The sequence below is a fragment of the Terrapene carolina genome, unplaced genomic scaffold (assembly GCF_002925995.2).
Source record: "Terrapene carolina triunguis isolate 2854851 unplaced genomic scaffold, T_m_triunguis-2.0 Scaffold85, whole genome shotgun sequence".
In the NCBI taxonomy this organism is placed as follows: Eukaryota; Metazoa; Chordata; order Testudines; family Emydidae; genus Terrapene; species Terrapene triunguis.
The window spans coordinates 29,207,056-29,232,039 of NW_020664436.1; the positions used below are offsets into that span (position 1 = coordinate 29,207,056).

General features: G+C 41.1%; 1 protein-coding gene across 1 annotated transcript in view; it reads left to right on the forward strand.

Moving 5' to 3' along the window:
• Positions 1 to 684: 684 nt before the first annotated feature.
• Positions 685 to 24,984, forward strand: part of PDE10A (phosphodiesterase 10A) — a 548,175-nt gene continuing 523,875 nt past the window's right edge. Inside the window, exon 1 of the mRNA XM_026649717.1 lies at positions 685 to 728. The gene's annotated coding sequence lies outside the window, so the exon portion shown is untranslated. The remainder of the gene's footprint in view (positions 729 to 24,984) is intronic.

Genomic DNA, 24,984 nt, shown 5'->3' on the forward strand with positions numbered 1-24,984 from the left:
CAGCCCGTGCTCCCCTCCACCTACACACACTCAGAGTTTGGGTCGGGGAGACCCCTCCACCCCCCTACGGGAGAACAGCCCTTCTCCACCCCCGCCCCATCACCCCCGCCGGGAATTCAGGATCCCCAGCTACAGAACACGTGACCCCTGCAGGCGACTCTGCCCTCCTACACCTGGAAGCGCCTGTCTCTGTCCCCCGCATCCAGCCCCTTCGTTTCCCTCAGTCCATTGAACCAGTTTTTAACCTGAAGGGATCCCAGTACAAATAAATATAAATCAACCCCTCCCCCTCCAGCTGGCCACCAACATGTGTAAAACCTGCAGAGGTGCCCATTGCCTCCCTCTTTAATGCTGCCTCTCTCCCCCAGTTGGATAGGAAAGGGGGGGGGCAACCCCCTTAGACGTGGGGCTGAATTGATGGGATTGTGATTTGTAGGATTTCTCCACTTAGTCCCTGCCTCCTACTTGCTCTCCAGCCACTCCAAAGTCTCTTCCCCTCTCTTTAAGCAGCGATTTCTTTCAATCTCTCTCCCTCTCCCCCTCTGTGTGTGTGTGTGTGTCTCTCTCTCTCTCCCTCCACATACTCTCATCTCCCCGGAGAGAGAGAGGAGAAACCCAACTCCCAAACACCGGCCAGATGTCGAAGAAACGCAAAACCCTGGAGGGTAGAGGATCCGGGCTCCCCCAGGAGGAACCCAGAGCCTGCTTTGGGGGCAGCGAGGAGCAAGGTAGGGAGGAGGGAGCCTGCAAGTGGAGGGGAGGCAATTGGGAGTGCAGGGGGATCCCAGCACAGGAATGCATCAACCTGGCTTATCTCCCTGAGTAAAGAGAGCTATAGAGGTGACTTTAATAATCAGGCCAGATTGTTTCCAATAAGGGCATTAAAAGAGCAGGTCTGCTGTGATTGCGACAACACTGAACTTTGGAGCGTGAAGGGGTTAAGGGGGACAGGAAGGAGAGAGAAGGGGCTATTGATCGATTGCTGAGGAGGAATTGCAGGTTTGCTGATCAATCCAGATTCCCTCCACCACTTGCTGTTTGTCAATTGCATTGGTATATTCACACTGTATCATCGATTTGCAGCTTGTGTAAATCTCTGTTTACAAGGTGCTCTGAGCTTGAGCAATGAGTGGTGTATTTCTGAGGTGGGGTGTGTGCGTTTTTTTTGGGGGGGGGGTCGGGAGGTGTTCCATTTTAGTTCATAAGCCCCCATCCCTGATATGATTTCAGTTGCGTCATGTTGAGGCTTCAAATGCTGCACTTGCAGAGCACACTTCGCATCCAGCTAAAGTTGGTTTTTCAACAGCTTTGGTGCTTTGCTGTAATTTTCAAGCTCTAAGTATTTGTGATGAAAGCTGTTGTGCACTTTTTGACAAGATAATATCAATGTAGAAGCTGAGCTGGTGTAAAATCAGCTATGCACACAAGTATTAGGGAGTTCTGCAGCTGATTTTTTTGTTTGTTTCAGTCAGCCCAATAGTTCCTTTCCTTTGTGTTTATTTTGACTAAGTGGGCCCAGATGAGCCAAGCCAAGCTACAGTGTTTCAGGGGTTGTGGCTATAATGCAGAAGAGAGGAAAAAATACCAGATGGGTTAAAAGCAATGTTTAAAGCTGTTTATAATGGCTTTGAAGACGAAGGTGGGAGATGATGGTGTGTATGGTGGAGTAAGGTGAAATGTAAATTTATTTCTTCCCATGTTAGAATTCAGAAATATGGTGCTTTTGTCTTAGCAGGTGCAAACCTGAGCATAGAGCTGATAGGGATGGAATGAGTGTGTTCTCCAATATGGAGTCAATGGTCCTTTTTATAAAGAATGATAAGGATCACAATGTCACAAAAGTAATCAAAAATCATGAAATTCAATCTCCACCAGGGATATTTTTGCATTGGGTTGTGTTTTTTGAAGTGAAATATCTCAAATCTGGTTCCTGGCGTGCTCTTTTAGCTTCGTTAGCAAGAAGAAGTCATAGTGATGCACCATTTATCTCGAAAGAGATTGTTTAGGGTTTACGTGGCTGTTATTTTAGATTGCTTGTCTCTCCCACAATACAATAAAATCCATGTCCATCATTTCCTAAAACCATTTGTCTATTAAAACAAATCCAGTCACCTGAGGAACATTTTTATCTCTGTGAATGACTTTATTTGCATGATAGCATACAATGTTTTTGCAATCAGTAGGAAAAACTGTGGTTTTACTGTCACTAACCGAGAAAAGCTTACCTCTTTGCCAGGTATAGATGATGTCAGACACAGAAAGGATATTCAGCATTGACCTGAAAGTTGGTCTATAGGTTACATATAATTTTCATTTAATTGGGGGTACCAATGGTGTGTGTGGAAACAGAGTGACCGTTATTGTAATGCAGTGGTGTGTATGTGGTAATTTTTTAAAAACTCCACAATAGTACTTCCTACAAGATCTCTGGTTATGTAATGGGGAACAGAAAATGACATTTAACTTTATACAGATATTTATCTTGGTTTGGAAGTACACTGAATAAGAAATAAAATGAAAGTGGAAAAAATATTTAGCAAAGCACTGATCTGCTTGTATTAAGAGAGCAAATAATAAATATCTTGTAGGAAAACACACAAGGTATTTTGCAAATCAAACTGGATGTGAACCTATGCTGTGCCTATATGATCCAGGTTTATGTAGACTATGGCATTGTAAATTATGGAATTTAGTTTGAAATCTAGTTTTAGTTAATGAGATCAAGTGTATTTTTATGAACATGTAGTGATTTTTATTTTATTTTCTCCTTTGTATTTCACAGAAAAGAATGCTGCTTGCTAATTATATTGTCTGTATAATACGTAACTGTAGAAACCATTAAGAGTGTTCAATGTACCACAATACTGTAGTGAGCATAGTTTGTGCAAAATGGTGGATGTGATCTTTTTTTTTTGACATCAGATGTACAGTTATTTTTGGATTAATCTGAAATGATGATTTACATGCTGTGTGTGCTTATGGTAGGTTTTCTACCTCTGTAGAGAGAACATGCTTATTAGATTGGCGAGGGGGTATAATATTTGCCCAGAAGTATGAAAAAGCCATGTAACTCCTGAGATTTAGTTCTACAACGTACGTGTAGGGTGATTGTTTAAATCATAGGGTCTGGTTTACTAATAAACAGATTAAAAAAAAATAATAATAAAAGCTTACATTTTTGGACACTACCAAATCCAGCATCCATGCAGAATGCAAATGCAGCTCGACTGTGGGGCCTTCTTCTAGTGGCAGAGACGTGGACCATAGAGAGACTTGTTCTAGTTCGGCCGTCTTAATTCTGTGTGCTATTTGGTAAATTAGGGACACGATATGCTAATAAACAAGTATCCTTACTTTGAGGGCCTATGATGGTTTAAAAACATCTAGCTAACACAGATTAATTCCAAACTGCTGCAGTGTGTGTCAGTTCTTTGGCCAAATGAAATTCTTGCTTGTGGAGCTTTGTTCTTCTCCCATGTGTGCTCCGTATACACGGAGCAGGCTGGCGGACAGCATGTAGGCCGTGGCATACAATTTCGAAGTTCTTTGGGGTGACTTTTTTTTAGTCTTTCACAAAGCATTTTATGAAGGCCTTGCTAGAACTCTCTCTAACTGCTCCTCCTAAAATAGATCCTGACATTGCAAGTTTTGGACATTCAGCACATTGCATTGACTTGAGCGGGAGTAAAGGGTACTTTACACATTGCACCTACTTGAGTGGAGTAGAGGGTACTTTGTACCTTCCAGCATCAGATCCTTAGTAATGAAGTGTGGAGACCAAACAGGTCTGATTTTGATCTTGCTTACATCAGTCTGAATCAGGAGTAACTCCAGTGAGGTCAATGGAGTCCCACCAGAGTAACTAACCTCAGAATTGAGCCCTATGGGTATACCATGGTATGTGCATCTGGTCAGTCAGTGTACGTCTCCATTTCACATTGCTAGCAGCACCTTTGTCTGCATCTTGCTGGTTTTGGTGTCATTTAAATGGCTAAGAGGATCTTGGGTCACAAATTGAAAGCCTGTGGTGGTGACTGTATATTGTATTAGGACAAACGTAATGACCCAGAAGACCTTGTTTGCCCCTCTTTTCTATGTTCCTTTGAAAGCTGGTGGAGAATGTGCAAAGATGGAGGGCTTTAGCTACAAAAGAGCAAGTTAAAATGGATATTGCGCTCTTGTAATAATGGAACACAAAATGATATGATAAACTTAAAATTATTCAGTAATCCTGTTCACAGCTCTTACTTTTGTCATTATCCAGCTATCATTGCTTTAGTGTAATACAATATTTCAGACAACTTTTTGTGGGGAGATTTGTTGGTGTGGGAGCTGGTGGACAGAATAACTCTCTGATGAGTCCTTGCTTGATCAAATGCTGCTTTCTTGTACACATGTAACTGAGAATAGAATTTAACCTGCTGTATTTTCCTTTTCCCTGTCTCTATTTTGACTATGAAAGCAGATATTTTTTTTTTCTTTGGGTCCAATTCTGTATAGTGTTGAATACTCTCAGCTTTCACAGAAATCAGTGACTGAGGCTCTCAGCATTCTGCAGAACTGGGCTCCTGATGGCTAGCTTTGAAAAAATTGGTTTAAAACCTGTTTTTTCAGAGGCAAACTTGAGCCTCAATCCTGCAGACACTTATGCACATGTGTAACTTTACATATATGAGTAGTTCCACTGAGCTCAGTGGGACCAGTCTTGTGCATAAAATTATCATGTGTATGCTTGCTGGATAAGGGGTCTTGGTTAATATTAACCAAGTCCTCTTGAGTTTCGTTCCTGTACAAAGATACTCCAAGTTAAAAGGCACAGTTGAGATACACATTTTTCTCTGTCTAAAAATGTCTAGTTATGTGAGATCTTAAATACCTACTGAAAATTCATCCTTATGCCTTGTATTTTTGATCAGTATAAAGTATTATTGATTAAATCTTGTAGATGTTTTAGAAAAATAAACTGCTGTAATCTTGATGTGGGCACATCAAAATATCGGAGGCCAAATTTTGCTCTTACTCTAGATTTACAGTGATGTAACTGAGCTAGGAGTTTGACCCATTGTTTGCCTTACACTGCTGCTTCATTCTGTCCCTTTCACTTGGTAGAAGCAGTTACATTCAATCACTGTTCACTCCATTCATTGTCTGTGTGCATTCCTGCTGGTGTCATGATTCTGTTGTGTACATACGGAAGTAACCTGGCTACTTGTCACCTTCTGTGTAAATTATAGAATCATAGGACTGGAAGGGACCTTGAGAGGTCATCTGGTCCATTCCCCTGCACTCAAGGCAGGACTAACTATAATTCAGGCTGCTTCTTCCTTACAGAGCACTCCCATCTCTGCACTAGTTTTCTTCTTCACCTCTCTGTGCTCAGCCCAACCTTTTTTCCTTCCCATTGGAAAAGATACAAAAAAGGACAACAAAAATGGTGAGGGGTATGGAACAGCTTCCATACAAGGTGGAATTAAAAAGACTGGGACTGTTCATCTTAGAAAAGAGATGTAAGTAAGGATATGATAGAAGTCTATACAATCATGACTGGTGTAGAGAAAGTAAATAAGGAAAGTGTTATTTACCCCTTCACACAACACAAGAACCAGGGGTCACCCCATGAAACTAATAGGCAGCAGGTTTAAAACAGCCATAAGGAAGTCCTGTGGAATTCATTGCCAGGGGATGTTGTAAAGTCCAAAAGTATAATGGAGTTAAAAAAAGAATTAGATAAATTCATGGAGGATAGGTCCGTCAGAGGCTATTAGCCAAGATGGTTAGGAATGCCACCCTATGCTCTGTGGTTCCCTCTGCCAGAAGCTGGGACTCGGTGACAGAGAATGGATCACTCAATAATTGCCCTGTTCTGTTCATTCCCTCTGAAGCAACTGGCACCAGCCGCTCTCGGAAGACAGGATACTGGGCTAGATGGACCATTGGTCTGACCCATTATGGCTGTTCTTATGTTCCATTTGTCTTCTCCTCGCACTTGTGATTTTAAGTCTTATATTTCAAATAGCTGCTTTGATTAATGTAACCCAGCCACCCTCCTCCTCCTTAAATGCCTGATCCATGAAGTGTACAGCTCATAATGTCAGTAGCCACTCTATTGTGTGATCTGTGTTTATTCTCTGAGTGTAGATTTTGGGACAAAGGTTATTTGACTTTTTTGGGGGGTGGTGTGTGTGTTTGATATAAAGCATTGAGTACAGCCTGGTACTACACACATACTGTAATGAAAACAATGAAGAAAGGGCAGCCCCGTTGAGTATTGCTGCAGAAGCCTGCGTATATGTGTACCAAATGAAAAATAGTCCAGTAAGAAATTTCTAGGGGATGTGACAAAAAACTGGAGCGTAAACAATGCTTTTAAAAAGTGGGCTGGCACCATGGGCTAGTGAGTTGGGACTCTTGAGCTTGAGTTGTCACTCCTCTAGCAGGCAAGTGCTCAGTTACCTACGTTTGCTTCTCAGAAATGTACCCGCCTTCCCCCCACATACGCATTTCTGGTTAACTGAAAGAGTAATGATCAACTCTTGGTGCTTTGTCGATGATCACTGTGATGTAAAGGCCTTCTTGGAAATAACCAAAAAAAGCTTTGTTTTAGGGGATGAAAATGAGACCTATTGGAGTAACTACAGTTAGCTGCAAACAAATTCATTGTGAGGGCTCTGGAAGGATAAAGGGTGTCATGTATGTAAGCAAAGTATAAATGTAACAAACACACTGGGTAAGGTGTGTGTATTTTAGTCTACTGTTGGCTCTATGGACTAAATTCAGCCTGATGAAAGTGAGGGCAGCCTCACTGACTTCAGTGGAGTTATGTCCATGTTCACCAGGGCTGACCTTGGCCTTTGGTGTTTGCTATGGTGACTTACTGGTAGTGGGTACATTAAAGTTAAGGAAGAGAGGACGGGAGAAAAGGTAAGTAGAGGTATGGATGCCTGGGAAGAGAGAGGATGTGCCTTGGTAGATAAGATTTATGGATGATGGAATAGTACTTTGTAGAAACTACCAGGAGAAAAATAACTCCAAGTTGTTGTTGTTTCTGTAACAGTTTCTGTTGATTCTCCACAACTATTGAAACCTCCTATTTCTAGTCATTTAGATCCTAATTTAGAAAGGTACTTTGCGCGTGCCTAACTTTAAACATGCAAGTAGCCCCACTGGAGAGCTTAGAGAATGCTTAGAGTTAAGCATGTACTAAATTAGTAACTTTCTGAATCAAGGCCTCAAGAGTGGGAGAGTCATGCTCACTCCTGTTGTCATAATGGCCTCTTTTAAGAGAGTGATCACTAAGGTTATGTTTCTAAAATATATTGGAGTAGGTTAACTGTACCTAGACCTGAAGAATACAGTTTGGTTTTGAAGAACTGTGAGGGAGAAATTTAGATCTTCAGGGGTAAGATTGCAGTCTACATGTTATGGGGAAGTAATTTTGTCACCTGATTCTATGAGGTAGAGCTACTGGAAGTGTTGACATTTTTAATATTTGACATAGTCATTTTTTCCTTGGTTGAAGAATGTAACCTGGGACAAGTCACTTATTTTCTCTGTAAATAGAAATGGGGATGACTTCTTAACTAGAGGGGTGTGGTGAGAAGAAATTTTATTGTTTTTGAGGCACTTGGATCCTTCAGTGATATAGGCCATATAAGTACTTAGGGTAACATTTTCAAAAGCACTAGTGATTTAAGAGCTTAAGTCCTACTGGCTTTCAAAGTTAGTAGGCACCTTTGAAAATATTCCCCTTGGAGTCCAGTAGTACCCATGTAAGATTTTTTGTTTTGCATTAGGTGGAGTTAGTAATGACGGTGTTAGTGTTAATTGTCCTGGCACACCCACCAGCATATGGAGGTAGGAAGACAAAATTCTTCATTCTATTTTTCTCTGGATAGAGGTGTACTAGTATACAAGTATTTATTGACCCAGAGGTAGCAAAATGAGGGCTGGCCCTGACGGTGGCAATCAGGAGGCAGGTTCTCAGCTCGTGTAAATCAGTGTAGCTCCATTGACTTCAGTAGTTCTATGCTGATTTTATGCCAGTTGAGAATCTGGCCCCATGCCTTCTTAAAGATGATTCACAGATTTCTGTGTATTTGACTTAGGATGCTTCCTAAAAATGTCAGTAAGTGATAAAGTGAGGAACTCAGATCATGGAGAGTATAGGAATAAAAACAAGGCAAAATACATAGATCCTGTAGGAGCCTATTACAAAACAATGGAAAAAGTAGTGGAGTGTCCCTTTAAGGTGTAGTTGTTACTCCCAGGAAGCCTCTTAAAAATCTCTGACTTGAACGCAATTCATTTTACCTTTTTCTTCCTTGCCATTTTACTTGTTGTCAAGTATGTTTGCATTTAAACAACTGCTGTCTCATACAGCTTCTTGCCTCCTTCCTCATGCTGCAGTGCGTCACATTGATGATGCACTCAAAACTATGGAGGCTTGGTGTGATGTCATTAAAAACAGGCTTATAACCTCATTCCAGGATCAGGCGGAAGTGGAAAATGGGTTGGGAGGGAGACAGTTTATCTGATTCCTTTAATAGCAATGGAATGTATAAAGTAATCAAGGCACCATGTATTCCAGAGTCCTAGATTCTGTGGGAGACAGATCATATGGAAGCAGCTTCATTTACATTTAAACAATGGAGTTTTTGAATACATTAAATATGAAAATAAAGACTATAATCAGCCTCTAGGGGCAACCTGTTATTTATTTGATATTAAAGTTATCTTTTGTGGTTCTCACATTTTTTCAGTATTCCAAAGATTGTTGTACTAAGCACAGCCACATTATAGAAGTTGCCAGGGACAATAGTGGAAATTATGGCGACTTGGTAGGGGGCGACTGGGGCTCTACACCGTGGGAGGAGAAGGAAGCTACCTGGGATTGAGGGGTTAAGCACATTAGCTGTACGTGTCTGATTAAAAATGATAAACAGTGAAGAAATAATCTTGATAGTTTACATGTGAAACCTAAAGATGAATATTTAGCAGTCCACCGGAGCAGTTCCTACTTCTTAGAGGTATGCTTTCAGACGTCTGCAGACTCAGGAAGACACTGCAGCTTTGATTTAACCTTGACAATGTGAGCCTATGGTTTCTTTTCAACCATAAGGGCTATGTATGTGGTTTTTTTCCAGTGAAAGTTTAGATTCTGGAACGCAGTTCTGCAGCTAGGGGTGGGTTATGTGGCCAATTTTGGGGAATCACACAATACAAGGGACTGTGATAATATTATGTAAAGTAAACTGATTGTTAATAGAGCTGCTTTTTCCCAGTTTGCCACAGTAACTAATGTTCTTTTTTTAACATACTGTTTGTCCATTGGCATGCATACCACTATTAGTACACATTATGTTCTCTCTCATTTTAAGTTGTGGATAAACATACCTTAGCATGAGGAAGCTTGAAATAATTTATTTAGGCAAGGTTTAAATGTCAGACAGAAAAATGAAATGCTGAAATTTTAGGCAGAAAGATGAAAATGCACTTTAAGACAGAAAGACAAGGGCGAGACTGAGAGTTTACTTTGGCCCATAACCAGCAGCAGTACATAGATATGTGGCCCCAGGAGAAAACTGGGGAAGGAATTGTGACTTAGCCACCTCTCTTTCTCTCTGGATCCCCCCACCCTCGTTTCAGGTCTATACCAGTAGAAGATTACTTTCTTCTCTCTGCGGGCTCAACTGGGCTGTCTGGGGCATTTGGAGAGGGGGTGGCAGGGTGAATAAGGCAAGCCAAGGCCCCTCCCATTCCCTGCCTATTTACAGAGGAAGGAGAATTGCGGCTCCTCCCTTCTCTTCTCCCTCATTTCTCCCCCCACCACACACACTGCGAACCACAACACTGTGACCATGCGCGAAGATAGCAATATAAAGTACATACAAAGTGTATGCAGCTTCCACATATACATAGGAAACTTTCATTGTTCCACATGCCCTGTAAGCAACCTTATTTGGGGGTCAGAGTTAGCTTAACTTTAAGAAATGTCAGATTTAGGTAGCAGGAGAAAGTTATGACCAACTGTTACAGCTCTAAGCAGCAATGGGATGTACTGTAGAATATAAAGAAATTAGAGCATCTGCAGGCCATAAATGCATGAACTGAGAGTGACTGCTAACCAGCGTACTTAATGCTAATGTTTGGGTAGAAGAACCACAGCAGATCTATTATCTCTGGATAGTTGGAAGAATGGACAAGCTAAAGTCCTTCATTTTTTTACTCTATGGAAAGAACTCTACTCATCTTTCAGTTCAAGGCACTGGGCCTTTCCAGAGGGTTACTGGAGATGAGGTCTATTCTGAAATGCATTCAGCCATCTAATTTCTGTTACAGGCATTCTCTGTAAAAGAGAGGTGTCTATACATATGTAAACAGTTAATAAGGTGCCAGTTGCTGGTGCTCAAGAATGTGGCACATTTTTATTTGGGTTTTGTAGGACCAACGCATGTTTTTGTTGAGTGCTGCAAATGGCTTCTTGTGTGTAGTTCTTAACAGTTTACATCCACTCCGAAACAATAACTAAATGTCACGGAGAGCTTGTTTGTTGCTATTAATTTTTCCAGAGACCTGAGAATAAATAAGTGATCTCTTCTTATTGCACTACTATAAGGCAAGCAGAAAGTATATAGGAATAGAAAGCAATGCGTCCGTTTTCAAAAACAGATAGTGTGTGATTTCATTTATTTATTTTTAATGGCAAGAATATATTCATTAACCTTTCTGTTTTTCTCTTTCCATGACTATAAATAATAGTGTACCAGTTTTTGACTAGAAGTTTTTTGGATCAACTCTACTAATCAAATGCTATACATTTTTAATTCAGGACTAGGATGGGGTTTTTAGGGAGAATGGGGGTGGGGGCAGAGAATGGGGGGAGGGATAGCTCAGTGGTTTGAGCATTGGCCTGCTAAACCCAGGGTTAGAAGTTCAATCCTTGAGGGGGCCACTTAGGGATCTGGGGCAAAATCAGTACTTGGTCCTGCTAGTGAAGGCAGGGGGCTGGACTCAATGACCTTTCAAGGTCCCTTCCAGTTCTAGGAGATAGGATATCTCCATTAATTTATTTATTTAATTTAATCCTAAATCTTTTAAATGAAGGAACATCTCATTTTTATTCATTAAATATTTTGGCAAAACCACCTGGACACCTACATAACTGAGATGTCTTTGCCCAGCCAAGTGCTGAGATCATGGCTGTCTAATTTCAGCTGGATCTTTAAGGATCTGCAAAGATCAATCTTAAATAAAGTTGTTCATTATCCATTTCTTCTGGCAAAAGTTGCTGCTTTAACTTCTGGGGGATAACGGCGTCCCTTTGAATGCACCCTCTGAATTCTCAAAATATAGCATGAAACCAACACAATAACTGTATAAAGTAAGTCATGAATTGACTTCTGGGTTCCCCTAAAATGACCCTGTCAGGGTTCCCTCCCCACTCTGAACTCTGGGGTACAGATGTGGGGACCCACATGAAAGACCCCCTAAGCTTATTTCTACCAGCTTAGGTTAAAAACTTCCCCAAGGCACAAATCCTTCCTTGTCCTTGGATGAGTACTGCTGCCATCACCAAGTGAGTTAGACAAAGATTCAGGAAAAGGACCACTTGGAGTTCCTGTTTCCCCAAAATATCCCCCCAAGACCCTTCACCCCCTTTCCTGGGGAGGCTTGAGAATAATCTACCAATCAGATAGGTAAACAAGGTGAGCACAGACCAGACCCTTGGGTTTTTAGGACACTAAAAACCCATCACATTCTTAAAAAACAGAACTTTATGATAAAAAAAAATAAAAGAAGCACCTCTGTAAAATCAGGATGGAAGGTAATTTTACAGGGTAATAAGATTTAAAACACAGAGGGTTCCCCTCTAGGTAAAACTTCAAAGTGCACAATCAGGCGGCAGCAGCAGAGACCAAAAGAAAAAAAAAGCAAATACAATACAATACAGTGTTAAATGTAAAATACTAAAAAAAAATAAAAGGGAAAGCAGCATTTTTCTTCTGCATAGTAAAGTTTCAAAGCTGTATTAAGTCAATGTTCAGTTGTGAACTTTTGAAAGAACCATAACGTTTTGTTCAGAGTTACGAACAACCTCCATTCCAGAGATGTTCGTAACTCTGAGGTTCTACTGTACTTACATGTAAAGAAGAGAAACAAAAAGATTACTTAAAAACAGAAAAAGAAAACAAGAGTTATTATCATAGCAAGTCATTAAAAATACTAAGTTAAGAATTTATGTAGGGCTTCAGTAATAACTTTTGAAGTTTCCTGAATCTTTTCCATGCTCTAGACCAGGGGTTCTCAACCTTTTTCCCGTCCCGGGCCAATGGGGGCAGCGGGAAGCCGCGGCCAGCACATCCCTCGCCCGCGCCGCTTCTCACCGCCCCCATTGGCCCGGGACGGCGAACTGTGGTGAGTGGGGGCTGCGATCGGCCGAACCTGCCGCGTCAGCAGATAAATAAACTGGCCCGGCCTGCCAGGGTGCTTACCCTGGCGAGCCGTGTGCCAAACGTTGCTGACCCCTGGTTTAGGGCATAGTTTGGCCAATGGAACCTTTTTTACTGGTTGTGCTGATGTGTGAGATGGAACGAATCCAGCTTGGTTCTTGGAGCTCAGGCTGAGTTTGTAGGGCTAACAATTAGAATTTTACATTTAAATTTGAACTAATTTAATATGGAAATCATGGCGAGACAGTAAACAAGAAACTTCATGATGCCACTTTTATAGCCCCTTCCTACAGTTCCATAAGCACACAGTGTCTCTGAAAATATGAAAGTGATTTTATAATTTTTTAAAAATTGATTTATTTCACGTAGTCAGAATGAGTCTCCTGACTCTCTTGCTACAGACAGGTTGTTCTTAACTCCCCTCATATGACTTAAACTTTGTCTCTCTTCCTGCCCACTTTTCCCAAAAAAGTACCATGCATAGTGTCCCAGATTTATATTTTTAAAGGAGTGCAGGTTTGAATATATGTAAAGGGCTGTTAACAACCTCAGTTGCCTGGATGCCAGTTAGAGAAAAATAATACCAGATTATCATGGGAAACTGCTGGCACAGCTCTGCTTTTCAGCAACATTTGCCTTTACCGACACCTAACTTTCGACTTTATTTTAAAAAGTGTTAATTTCTGGTCAGGATTTTTTTCTTCAATAAAAAGTGAGTGAAATGCTGGTACTGTTGTTATTGCAGTGCTTCTGAAAGCTACAACCACAGTGGTGATGGTTAGTAGTAGTGGATTTGGTCTAGAACAGTGGTTCTCGACCAGGAATCTGGTGCCCCCTGGGGGAAGGGGCACGAACAGGTTTCAGGAGGGCCACCAAGCAGTGCCAGCATTAGACTTGCTGGGGCTCAGGGTAGAAAGCTGAAGCCCAGGTCCCTGTGTCCTGCCACCTGGGGCTGAAGCCGAAGCCTAAGCAATGTAGCTTCAGGGGCCCCTGTGGCATGGGGCCCCAGGCAATTGCCCGGCTTGCTACCCCCTAACACCAGCCCTGGCTCTTATATGCAGAAAACCAGTTATTGTGGCACTGGTGGGCCGTGGGGTTTTTATAACATGTTGGGGAGGCCTCAGAAAGAAAAAGGTTGAGAACCCCTGGTCTAGAGCATGGAAAAGATTCAGGAAACTTCAAAAGTTATTACTGAAGCCCTACATAAATTCTTAACTTAGTATTTTTAATGACTTGCTATGATAATAACTCTTGTTTTCTTTTTCTGTTTTTAAGTAATCTTTTTGTTTCTCTTCTTTACATGTAAGTACAGTAGAACCTCAGAGTTACGAACATCTCTGGAATGGAGGTTGTTCGTAACTCTGAACAAAACGTTATGGTTCTTTCAAAAGTTCACAACTGAACATTGACTTAATACAGCTTTGAAACTTTACTATGCAGAAGAAAAATGCTGCTTTCCCTTTTACTTTTTTTAGTATTTTACATTTAACACAGTATTGTATTGTATTTGCTTTTTTTTTTCTTTTGGTCTCTGCTGCTGCCTGATTGCACACTTCGGTTCCAAACGAGTTATGTGGCTTACTGATCAGTTCATAACTCTGGTATTTGTAACTCTGAGGTTCTACTGTAATAAACATCAGTTTTGCTCCATTTCTTTTGAAATGATGACTAGACACTGCAGGTCTTGTGTTGTCATGGATATCAGTTCTGAACAGGTCAGAGGCTTTTAACTTCCCCAGCTGCCTCACTACTTTGGCAAGATCTGTAACAACAAATATCCTGCCATATCCTGTCTACTTTGTGTTCTCTGCAGTGCTGAGAGTGTTATCAATGCTCCACAAATAATAGGATAAGAGGATAGCAACAATACATACAAACTATCCTCTTTCACTTGGCTTTGTTCTTCCTGCTTTACTCCAGCCCCTCATCCTGGAGAAACCTCTTGTCCCTTCCAGGGCTCTTGTTTCTGCATCCACTCTCCTCTGCTCAAGATTCACTGGCTGAAATCATCATCTTTTGAGATGTGAGTTGATCAGGAGAAGCAGTAGGCACTGGAGAGGGAAAAAGGAGATGGTGTGTTACAGGTTGATCATTAGAGGCTTCTCTATTCTGCAAACTTCATCTACTGTTTCTACTTTGCTTCAGTGTACCTGGATGTTTCCATTTTAGATCCACTGAAACTGGGATGCTTTTTCCTTAGATAGCTGTTCATCACCTATCTGCTATCCCAATAAAGCAGGAAGAATTGTCTAGTTGGAGCAGATACCTGCCTTCTCTTAGTGAGAGTTATGTGCTCAAAGAGAGAATAGAGTGATTCTGGATCCAAGAGAAGGATGAGTTTTTTACTATTCTTGCTGTTTCTGGTGCTTCTAGTTTCATGGCAACTGCTGTTGCCATTTTCTTGCTACATGGAAGTACATGAAATATCAGCTGCTGAGGCATTTTCCCCCCACCTGGCAGTGTATATGCACCTTACCATGGGAATCCCCAGAGATTCTCTGTGCCTAAGATGATTTCTACCAGCATACCAGAGCTGGCCCAAACAGGTGGTCCTGAATATTAACAAACATTGTACAAATATTTAGCCTTGTAAACAAACCTGAACTTATTAAGAACAATACTTTAGATGCAGAAGAGGGTGGGGAACTGAATTTTTCTTTTGGAGCCTGGAGATGCCCTTGCTGGCATGGCATGTTGAGCCAGATCTTCAGCCTGCTGTGCAAATCAAAGTGTCTTGGTTGACTTCAATGGATCTGGCCCATAAATTGCTTTGCTATTCCAGAGGAACCTATTCAATGCTGCTGACGAAGATGAGTTTGGAGGCAAAGAGCCTTTCACCGTATCTTCACCTGAGCTGGCTGAAAGGCTAGGATGAGGCTTCGAGGTGTAGAATCTACATAAGGTGACTGAACTGAATGCTACTTAAGATTGCATGAAATCACGATATGAATTGATGTTCACTCCTGAATACATTGTTTAACAAATGCATTTATTTTTAAAATCTGCTGACCAAAGTGTAATATTTCTGAAACTGGCATACTTCCCCATAATACATTTCCATTACTTTTTATTGCTCTCTGTCTCTTTATAGAAATTCCACATATCAAACATGTTACAGATAGTCTGAGATGAAACTTCCACCTTACTTGACTTCTCCTTTTAACTTGCCTCTGCAATGACTCAGCTCCTTTCATCACCGTGAATTGCAGGTAACCACATTTTCTGTACTGGGGACGGGGTGAGGGAAGGACCCCCTTCAGATAACTATGGAGTAAGTTGGTGTGCCAATGTCTGCCTTTAATCGCCCCTAGCATTTTTTTCTCTTGTCTGAGTGCTCTGTTCCTCCAGCTGTGGATCATTTCTCTTATACAGTAGAGTAGCCTAGCTAGCTGTTTGCATCATGATTCCACATTTGTCTTGCTTCTTCTTAACTGTCTGTAATAACTTAAGCAGACTGTATAAGCAAAACACAGCTCCTCTCTGAAAAGCCTTGGGCTTGTCTGGTTGCTTCCCGTAAAATGGGCAACCTTGGGAGGGTCTTACAGTAAAGTGACACATCCTGCTCATTTCTGGGTTGCTGGCAGGCTATTAGCTAACATGAAGCTATCCGTTTACAACTCTTTCCTTTCCCTTTAGGATTATGCACTGTCCAGAGTGAGCAGTCTAGACTATCACAATATATGGGCCATAACCAGAGGACCCATTCCTGCCACGTGTCATATTGATCAACATATATCCCTCTGTGAGGTAGCTATTACATGATCAGCACATGGGCCATGTTCATTCATCAGTCCCTATTTAGTAACACTTCTTTCATATACTGCATACAGTTCTGAGGCACTTTACCTCACTGGTCATTTTAGTAACCTTTTCCTGCTGCATCGACAACGGTGCTACCTCACAACCCAATATCCGATGACGTTATTTTGTGCCACCTTTAGATAATGGTGAAAACTCACCTGAGAAACTACTTGTGTGCTAGGCAGCTGGGGAGGTGCCTGTAAAATCTTCAAGAAGTTTAGGAGGGGCAAAACCACAGGTGAAATCCTGGTGTCACAGTTCAGGGCAGTTGCACTTTTATTTCCCCTCAGTGGTCCAGCAAGGGCACCCACTTTCAGGTTCCCACTTAACAGCAGTTTCCTTTCTGCGTAGAGACCCACTGTTCTCTCCCTTCTGCCCAGGGTATTTCCAAGCTGCACAGTTCCCTGCCTGCACTGTGTTAGTCCCTGCACAGACTGGCTGCCCAAAGACACCTGCTTGTTGTCTCTTCAGAGACCGATAACGGCGATTGCCAATGGTTATAAATGACCATGCAGCTCTTTCTGTGCAAGCCTGTTTTATTCTTAAGGTGACAAAAACAATAAAAGAAACTACACACATGCTAATAATTTACCAGGGATCATCCCAACCCTAACCTGGATTCTGGCAGGAACAGTTGTTCAAATCCCCACACAAGGGATGTCCTTGTGGTTCATCACAGCTTCAGCTCAGAACAAGCGCACAGTCTTAGGGGGCCTCAGTAGGCCCAGCCCTTCCAATCCTTCCTTTGGGGTTGGGGTCCTCCATGGATCAGCGGTCCTGTCTGTTTGCTGGATCAGGAAAAAGGGCCCTGAGTTAGTTTAAAACCAGCTTATATATCCAAAAAAACCCTTTCTTTGTCTGTTGGCCCCTGGAGAATCCAGTTTGAACTAGTGTGTGCACACCTCTCCTGAGTGGTGGCTTAAAGGGGTTAATAACAGAGGAGGTACATTAGCATCCCCCTCACTACTAGAGAAGGTACATAAAGTGCCACAGTAACACCTATACAGTTGCTTTTTTAACACAATGGACCCAAAAGATATTAATCCCAATTAAGTAAAGCTAATCTTAATTCCATAAGGTTTGTTTGGGGTATTACAGGAGATTGTCTGTGTCACCTGGCTCCATTGAAGTCAGTGGGAGTTTTGCCACTGATTTCCCTCCATATCAATGGCCAATAAAGTCTAGTAATGTTAAAAGCTGGAGTTTTCAGAGAAAAACATTCCACACTGTAGCTGTCGCCTGTAGATTCTTCACTCTTCCTTTCTTCCTTCTATGTTTTATTCTTTTAAGAAAAACGTCATGCGTTCAGATTTACTGGTCTAAATTATTATCTGTCTCTGGGGGCAAATCGTGATCCTCTCAGTTTCTGTGGACATGGAGAGAAGGTGTTTAACATGGTGAGTCAGGAATGTGTGTTTGCACTAGCATTTTTCAGTTTGAGGAAGAATTTCACAAACATTAAAATCATGTACAGAGACCCTGGAGCATCAGTTACATCTAATGCCCCTTGGGACTGGCTCTTCCTAGACACGGGCATGTACCCGCATGTCCAATCTCTTTCCAGTGCTGCATGCATTATGTATTGAACACAGGTAATTGGCATCAGGGCACTTCAATTGAGGCTGAGGTGCATAAACTGTCTTATACTGTGTAGAAACTACTTGTTTGTATTTACAATGTTGTTAATACTGTGGTAATGACTAAAGGCTACAACCAGGTGGGGTCCCATTGTGCTAAGTGCTGCACAAATGTAGAATACATGACAGGTTTTCCCCTAAGATCTTAGTGCCAAAAATCCAATCCAGAAACTTGATGATAAAATGTAAGTACTGAGGAGAATTCGGTTCTGAACGTGTCCAGGGCTTGCTCCTTAAAATTTTGGTCAGGCGACTTAATTGTCATGAGGGCAGTGCAATTCAAAGTATAGAGTGGAGAGGAGCCTTTCCCAGTTTGTGGTGGTTCAGATCTAGTATTTAGGTGTGGCCCATTCTAGAGATGGGGTCAGCCACAAAGACCCTGTCTGGATTTAAACTTTCCACAACATTTGGAGGGGAGTTTAGATCTAGATGTTGGGTTCTGGCTCAACTCTGTCCACCAAGAAGGATAATTTGCCCTGTGTATGTAATCCTTCTATTCAGTTGTGGCATATGGGTTTATATGCTGCAGTTATTGCCGCAGGCTCAATGAAGAATAGACAATAAAATCTAGGGTGAGATTCTGTGCTGCACCTCTAAGAGGAGGACCAAGGGGTTACGGTGGCTTGAAACTGGAGAGGTCCACGGCATAATTATGGCAGCCCTGGGGGCCTTTCTTAAGGGATGGCAGCTTCCTGGGGCTTCCCTATTGGCTGCCGCACAGCCTGAAATCTCCACTGCTTTTGCTGGGGAAATCCCCCCCCCCCTCAAGCTGGAATGAAGGCTTTTAGAGCCCCTTTAGGCTGCTCCGACTATCGTACCAGCATAAAGGGTCATTCCTTACCCATACTATACAACTCAAACACCAAGATTTTAAAGTGCATCTCATATTACTGATTACTGGGTTGTTTGAATATAGGTGTATCATTACTTGCTCTCTATCCCTTTACTGGAAAACGCACTGGTTGGGGGAGTAGTGGGGAGTGGACTTAGTAGCAAGGAGGAAAGAAGAAACTTATGAAAACTACTAAAATGTACATTATTTCAGTAAATTGTGCAGTGACTTACTCCTGACCATCCCCTACAATGATTCTGATACATGACTTGCCCTTGTCTACACTGGGGATTAGAGCGGCATAGCTACATCTCTCAGGGATGTGGATTTTTCACACTCCTGACCGCCATAGTTAAACTGACCTAATTTTCTAGTATAGACCAGATGCAGATGCACACGTGAGAGGTGTATATGAGAGAGACTGTTCAGGTGTGGGTGAGTGGGTGGGTGAGGGGATACACATTAATGTTTATAGTAAGGGAGGGCTAGAAGACTTTTATGTGGGCTGATAAATATTTTTCTTGACTTTGCAAGGCTGATGTAACCACTTTTATTTTTAAATTTTATTTTGTGAATGCAGCAAACTTAAGAAAACTTTATTTTTTTTAATAAATGTTTCAGAGCCCTATTCCACATTTAAATGCTTTCTCCAGTAAATAAGGGAAGTTTAAAAATTAACTTTTTTTGTAGTGCATTCTGTCATAAGCCATTAAATATTCCGGTTTTGATATTTTAAAGTATATTAAAGCCAAGTTTTACAGTACATACCTTAGTCATAAGACATGGAAAGCAGTTAATTTTGTAGACCATAATAACATACTTTGGGTAGAATTATGGCCAAAGGGTGTGACCATGTACCCAAGTAATGTGATAACCACACTCAGCAATGTACTCCCTAAAGTGCCTTATTGCTTTTATGAACTGAAATGTACCATAAGGAAAACAGCTGAGCATGTGCATTTGTTCGGCATTATAGATAAGAATTTGACATCATTGACAGTCAATCAGGAAGTCTCAGTTGTATCCAGAATTCTACAATAATGTTATAAAGTACAGCTAAATGTGTAATACTGTTAAACTGAAACAGATGAGTATATTGGGGGGGAAAAACAGAGAGTCGGACAATGCTACAGTCATAACCAAATCAGACCCTACTGTTGGTCCCCAGTTGTGATTCACTCGTCTGTGTAACTTAAGCAAAATACAGTTGGAAGATCAAAAGTTACTCAACAGCTGGTAATAGAAGACTTGCACGAGCTGTAGGAACATTGTATTAACACCAGCTGCAATATACAGTTCTGTGAAGCTTTTCCATTTCTTTGGGACTCCTTGTCCTCAGAACCACCCTTTCCCTTCCCAAAAGCCTGACAGACACTGTGAACTCTGCCAGACATTCTTCTGTGCAATTCCTAAATAGAGTTCAACATGTTCTCTGGGTGCAGTGTGGCCAACGGTTAAAAACATGGTTTGCATTTTTTTTGTCTCTTTCTGTATCTTTTTGTGAATTGACTCCTGGACATTTTTTAGTGTGATTGTAACAAAAAAGAAATCTAAGAGACATAAAAACTCCATTCTATGAGCAAAAGTCTAGTGGCAGAGATTAGTCTGAGAGCTGTTGGTTGGGAATAGGAAACTGGACATTTTTTAAGGATGGCCTCACTTTGGCTCTCAGATCTACTGAACACATTGTAAACTTTTTTACTCTAATATGTATAAAAAATGTCTGCCAAGAACAGCCAGAGAGAGAGAGGTGTTGAGCTTGAAACTAGGATTTTCTTTATTTAACTTATTAGGTAGTCTGACACATGTTACTGCTTATGCACTCTACTGCAGCCATAGTGCCTTGAGTTGTGCTCCGATCAGATCTGTTGTACTAAGCAAGACAAACACGTGGATGGGAGACCGCCAAGGAACGTCAAGGCACTGTAGGCAGTGGTATTGATGATTTGATAAATGGCACTCTTCCCTCTGAGTCAGTACTGAACCAGTGTCTCAGCATGGTGCTAGGAGCACTGGGCTACTGGAAATGCTGGCTTTTAGATGAGACACAAAACTAAGGTCCTGACTTCCTGGGAACATAAATTATGTCATCAGCTTAGTTTTCCAGCATTATCCCTGGTAGTGGCCAGTATCAAATGCTTCAGACGAAGGTGTGAGAAACTCTGTAGTGGATAATTATTTTATCCATTTGGAATAACCCCGGTCAGCTAATGCTTAACTTAGGCCTTGAAACAGTTGATGTAAATGTTCTCGTCCATATAAATATATATATATATATATATATATATATATATATATATAATATTTTTTTTTTGAATGCTACTAAACTCTTGACCTCAATTATATGTTGTGGCAATGAGTTCCTCGTGCTAGTTATACATTCCAATAAAAAGAAATGCACTTTAAAATTTTTTTGTTGTCTTTCATTACATGTCCCCTTGCTCTTGTATTATGAGAGAATAAATAGGAGTGCCTGATCTTACCTTCTTTTGTAGCATTCATTATTTTGGATACCTCTTTGTTACAAGAATTTCAGCTGGCCCTGTTGATAAATCCATCTATGCAACCCTGTCTTATAAGAGGACAAAATGTGCTGTCTACCCTCTTCTTCCACAAGGCCTTAACTTCAGCTTTCTTTTCCCACCTTTTTTTTTTTTTTTTTTTTTTTTTTTTAGGTCATTTCCATATCCCAGTGCAGTAATGGGCATTGCATTTGGCTTCTGGATAGAACGTATGGGTAATCAGAGTTATCCACTGAACAGTTTTTTTTTGTTTAAAGTCTTTGCTTAATTATTGGTTTCCTTTCTCTGTTATGAGCCAAATTCTACCATGCTGCACAAGGGCAGCCTTACTGTTGTCAGTGGCTGCAGTTTGGTGTAATTAGAACAGAATTTGGTCTTGCACAAAAAGATACAATCCATTAAAGGAAGAGGGTTACACCAGTTTAATTACTGGTTGGGAACATATGCAGTCAAAAGCAGTTATGCAATAGCTTATGTTTACTTGTTTTAGTTTCTCATCATTTAACGAATAATTCACATTGTAAACATTTTTATGACCACCCTAGCTTTACTCAAGGGGGGGAAAGTAATATATTTTTTAATTGTTCTCACAATTAATTTATTATTAATTTCTCCTTGTACTGGCAAGGTTCCCCCCCCCCCCCTTCTGCTCAAAGGACATGATCTCTGAAGCACAGAGGAAATAAATATTTCCTGTCTTAGGTGTGTATTGAAAATCGCCTCTTTGCTGGCACAAAAATGAGGCATAACCCCCCCCCAAAAAGAGAGAGCGAGAGAAAAGAAACAATCTCTAGTGAAAACCCTTGTGAACTGTGAGACCATAATGTGTCTTCTAAAGATCTGGAATAAACATTTCTAAATTGATCTAAAGCCCAATGAAACCAATGGAAAGGTTCTCATTGACTACATCAGCAGGCTGTGGATCAGGCCTTACTGCACATTTTAAAATTCAGTTGTTGGAGAGAAGTGTTTTATATTGCAAAAATCCTGATCTAAATATGGGAAAGGTGGGATTTGCAGAAAGCGTCCCAGGAGTTTTTGCCAGTTGTCCTGAAAAAGCCCTGGAACAAATTTTAAAATAATTTGACTATATATGCTGCTTTACTTTATATTTGGGTATAAAACAGTTCAGGATTATTCTGTCTTGATTTGTCCAATAAGAAATATTTGTATATACTATTGTAACCTTAGGGTTTCTGATTTTGTGCATGTAAAGTGCCAGAGGTGGCTCTATGTATTTTGCCGCCCCAAGCACGGCAATCAGGCAGCCTTCGGCGGCATGCCTGCGGGCGGTCCGCGGTCACGCGGATTCGGCGTACCCGCTGCCGAATTGCTGCCGAAACCGAGGGACCGGCAGACCTCTCGCAGGCATGCCGCCGAAGGCAGCTTGACTGCCGCCCTCACGGCGACCGGCAGGCCGCCCCCCGCAGCTTGCCGCCCCAGGCACGCGCTTGCTGCGCTGGTGCCTGGAGCCGCCCCTGAAAGGGCTGTACTGCCTTGCAAGATAGTTGCAATGACACCTAAAACCACCGTAAACTATCCTCAGTCCTCATTTTGTTACAAACTCTAAACTCTACCCTGGTTTGTTTGAAAGTTTTAGATGAAGTTCACAAAACTTTCTGATAAACCTGACACTGGTATTAAGCAAACATGGGCCTATATTTAAAGCTTTCCATCCAAACCAAGTGAAATTCATAGTTTTAACTGAACTTCAGCGTTCATTCAAATCCCACATTTAAAGTGAAACTTGGGAGTTGCAAACTAGTGTGAACCAAAAGCAAAGAAATGTTTTCATAGTAGAAGCACTGTTTGTATATTGCATGACTCTTTTTTCTAAAAAGTGGGAGGTTTGTAGTGAGGCCAATTTCATTTTTATTATTGAAATATAGTGCTGTTGTGACACATAACTGCAAGAGTATCTTCTATGCATCAACTACTCCATGCAACAAGACAATCAAACAAAACAGAAAGGATCAAACCATTCTCAGTTTCTCCCTTCCTTTCAATTCACTGGGGGTCATTGGTCCTTATGGAAGATTTCCCATAGCTTATCATTTTCAATTATACTCTTTCGATACATTCTTTCTATAGCTTTTAAACAATCCTATAGAATTAAATAATTCTATCCCTCTTTATAGTATTCTCTGTTGGTTTAAAACTATAGAAAGTATATCATTCTCTATTCTACATGGTTTTAGAGTGATTTCTATAGAACCCTATAGGCTTCATTTCTATTTTTGTCAGACTCTCCCATATGAAACATCTTTTTGTATACGTGCAGATGGGCCAACATGGTAAAAGTTCTGATTTGGATTGGAACTTCCCCAAAGTTTGAGGAGATTTGATTTGAAGACCATCAAAGTTTCAAACTGGTGGCTATGTGTTCTTCCATTTGTTTGATTGTTATGGTACCTTTAGAGAATCTATGTATTCTGGATTTCCTCAGCCTTTTTAGCCCCAAATTTGAAAAGTTGGTAGCTCTCCATCCCACACTCACTGCCCCAAGTCCATATTTAATAAAACAGTTATGCATGTGCTTAAAGTCCCACTCTCTCCAAGTGCTTCAAGCACCTGCTAGAGCGCTTGACTGAAATGGGGCCAGGGTTTCCTGCTCTGTGCATTTGATAAATGGCAGCTGTATTTATTTTAGCTGTTGCTAACTGGTTGCCTGACTGTTGCCTCTGATACATGAGGTTTTCCATCACGTATACATCCCAAATCCTGGTAAACAAGTGTGTTCATTTTCCATTTCTAATCTGACCACTCCTCTTTGTGACCATCAAGACTAACACAATCTACTAGAGGACCAAAAGCAAACCAATGATTGTTTCCATAGTAAGATAACTAAGCTGTGGTTTTCAACCTGGGGTGGCAACCCCTAGAGAAATTATGAACAGGCACAGGGGTATCACAACCACAGTCCTTAATGGCTAGATGGGAAAGGAAGATCTGAACATTTTTTTCTGTTATAACGTGTGGTCACGGTATGGAAAAGGATGTGAACCACTGATCTAAGCAAAAGAGTCTCCCACAAACCCCCTTTCTTTCTCACAATTAGGGCTAGCTAGATTTTTTTTTTTAAACTTAATGATTTTAAATGTAGTTACAATTAATCAATTAGAGCTTTCAAAACTTCAGTCATGCCAAATAGGATGGCATTTCACAGTAAGACAGAGAATATAATAAAGCACCAGAGCTGTCAGCACAAAATACTTGAAATAATGCAGAAAAAAAGTATTCTTTCCCAGAATGCAGAATAAAAGCTGACTGCCTGAGCATGCTCTAGGATATTTGTAAGACTATAACTCATGCAAAATTCTAAGGGTTTGCCCTTGCAGCCTTTGATCAAGCTCTGTTGTACGAAAAGCATGAGCAAATTTCCATTAAATCCTGCAATGCGAAGAGCATTCTTGCATCCAAAACAATATTTTAGTCCTGAGTTCAGAAGAAAATAAAGTCTGCCAGTATTTGGGTGTGTGTCAACAGAGGAATCCGACACAGGCCAGATTCTGATGCCTTTGCTCACACTGAATAGCACCTTACTTCAGGTGTAGTTCCAATGGCTAATTGCAAAGAAAGGTGCTACTGCTTGTTGTGAGTGAGGGTATCTGAATCAGGCCCTTTGTAATTTGGAAGAAATAAGGGTTAAACTATTGTATGGCTGAAAGGTCATCCACCTTCAAATGACAGCCTTTTCTAGACTCTCAACTGCCAGTACCCCATAGCCTCCCAGAGTAAGAGAT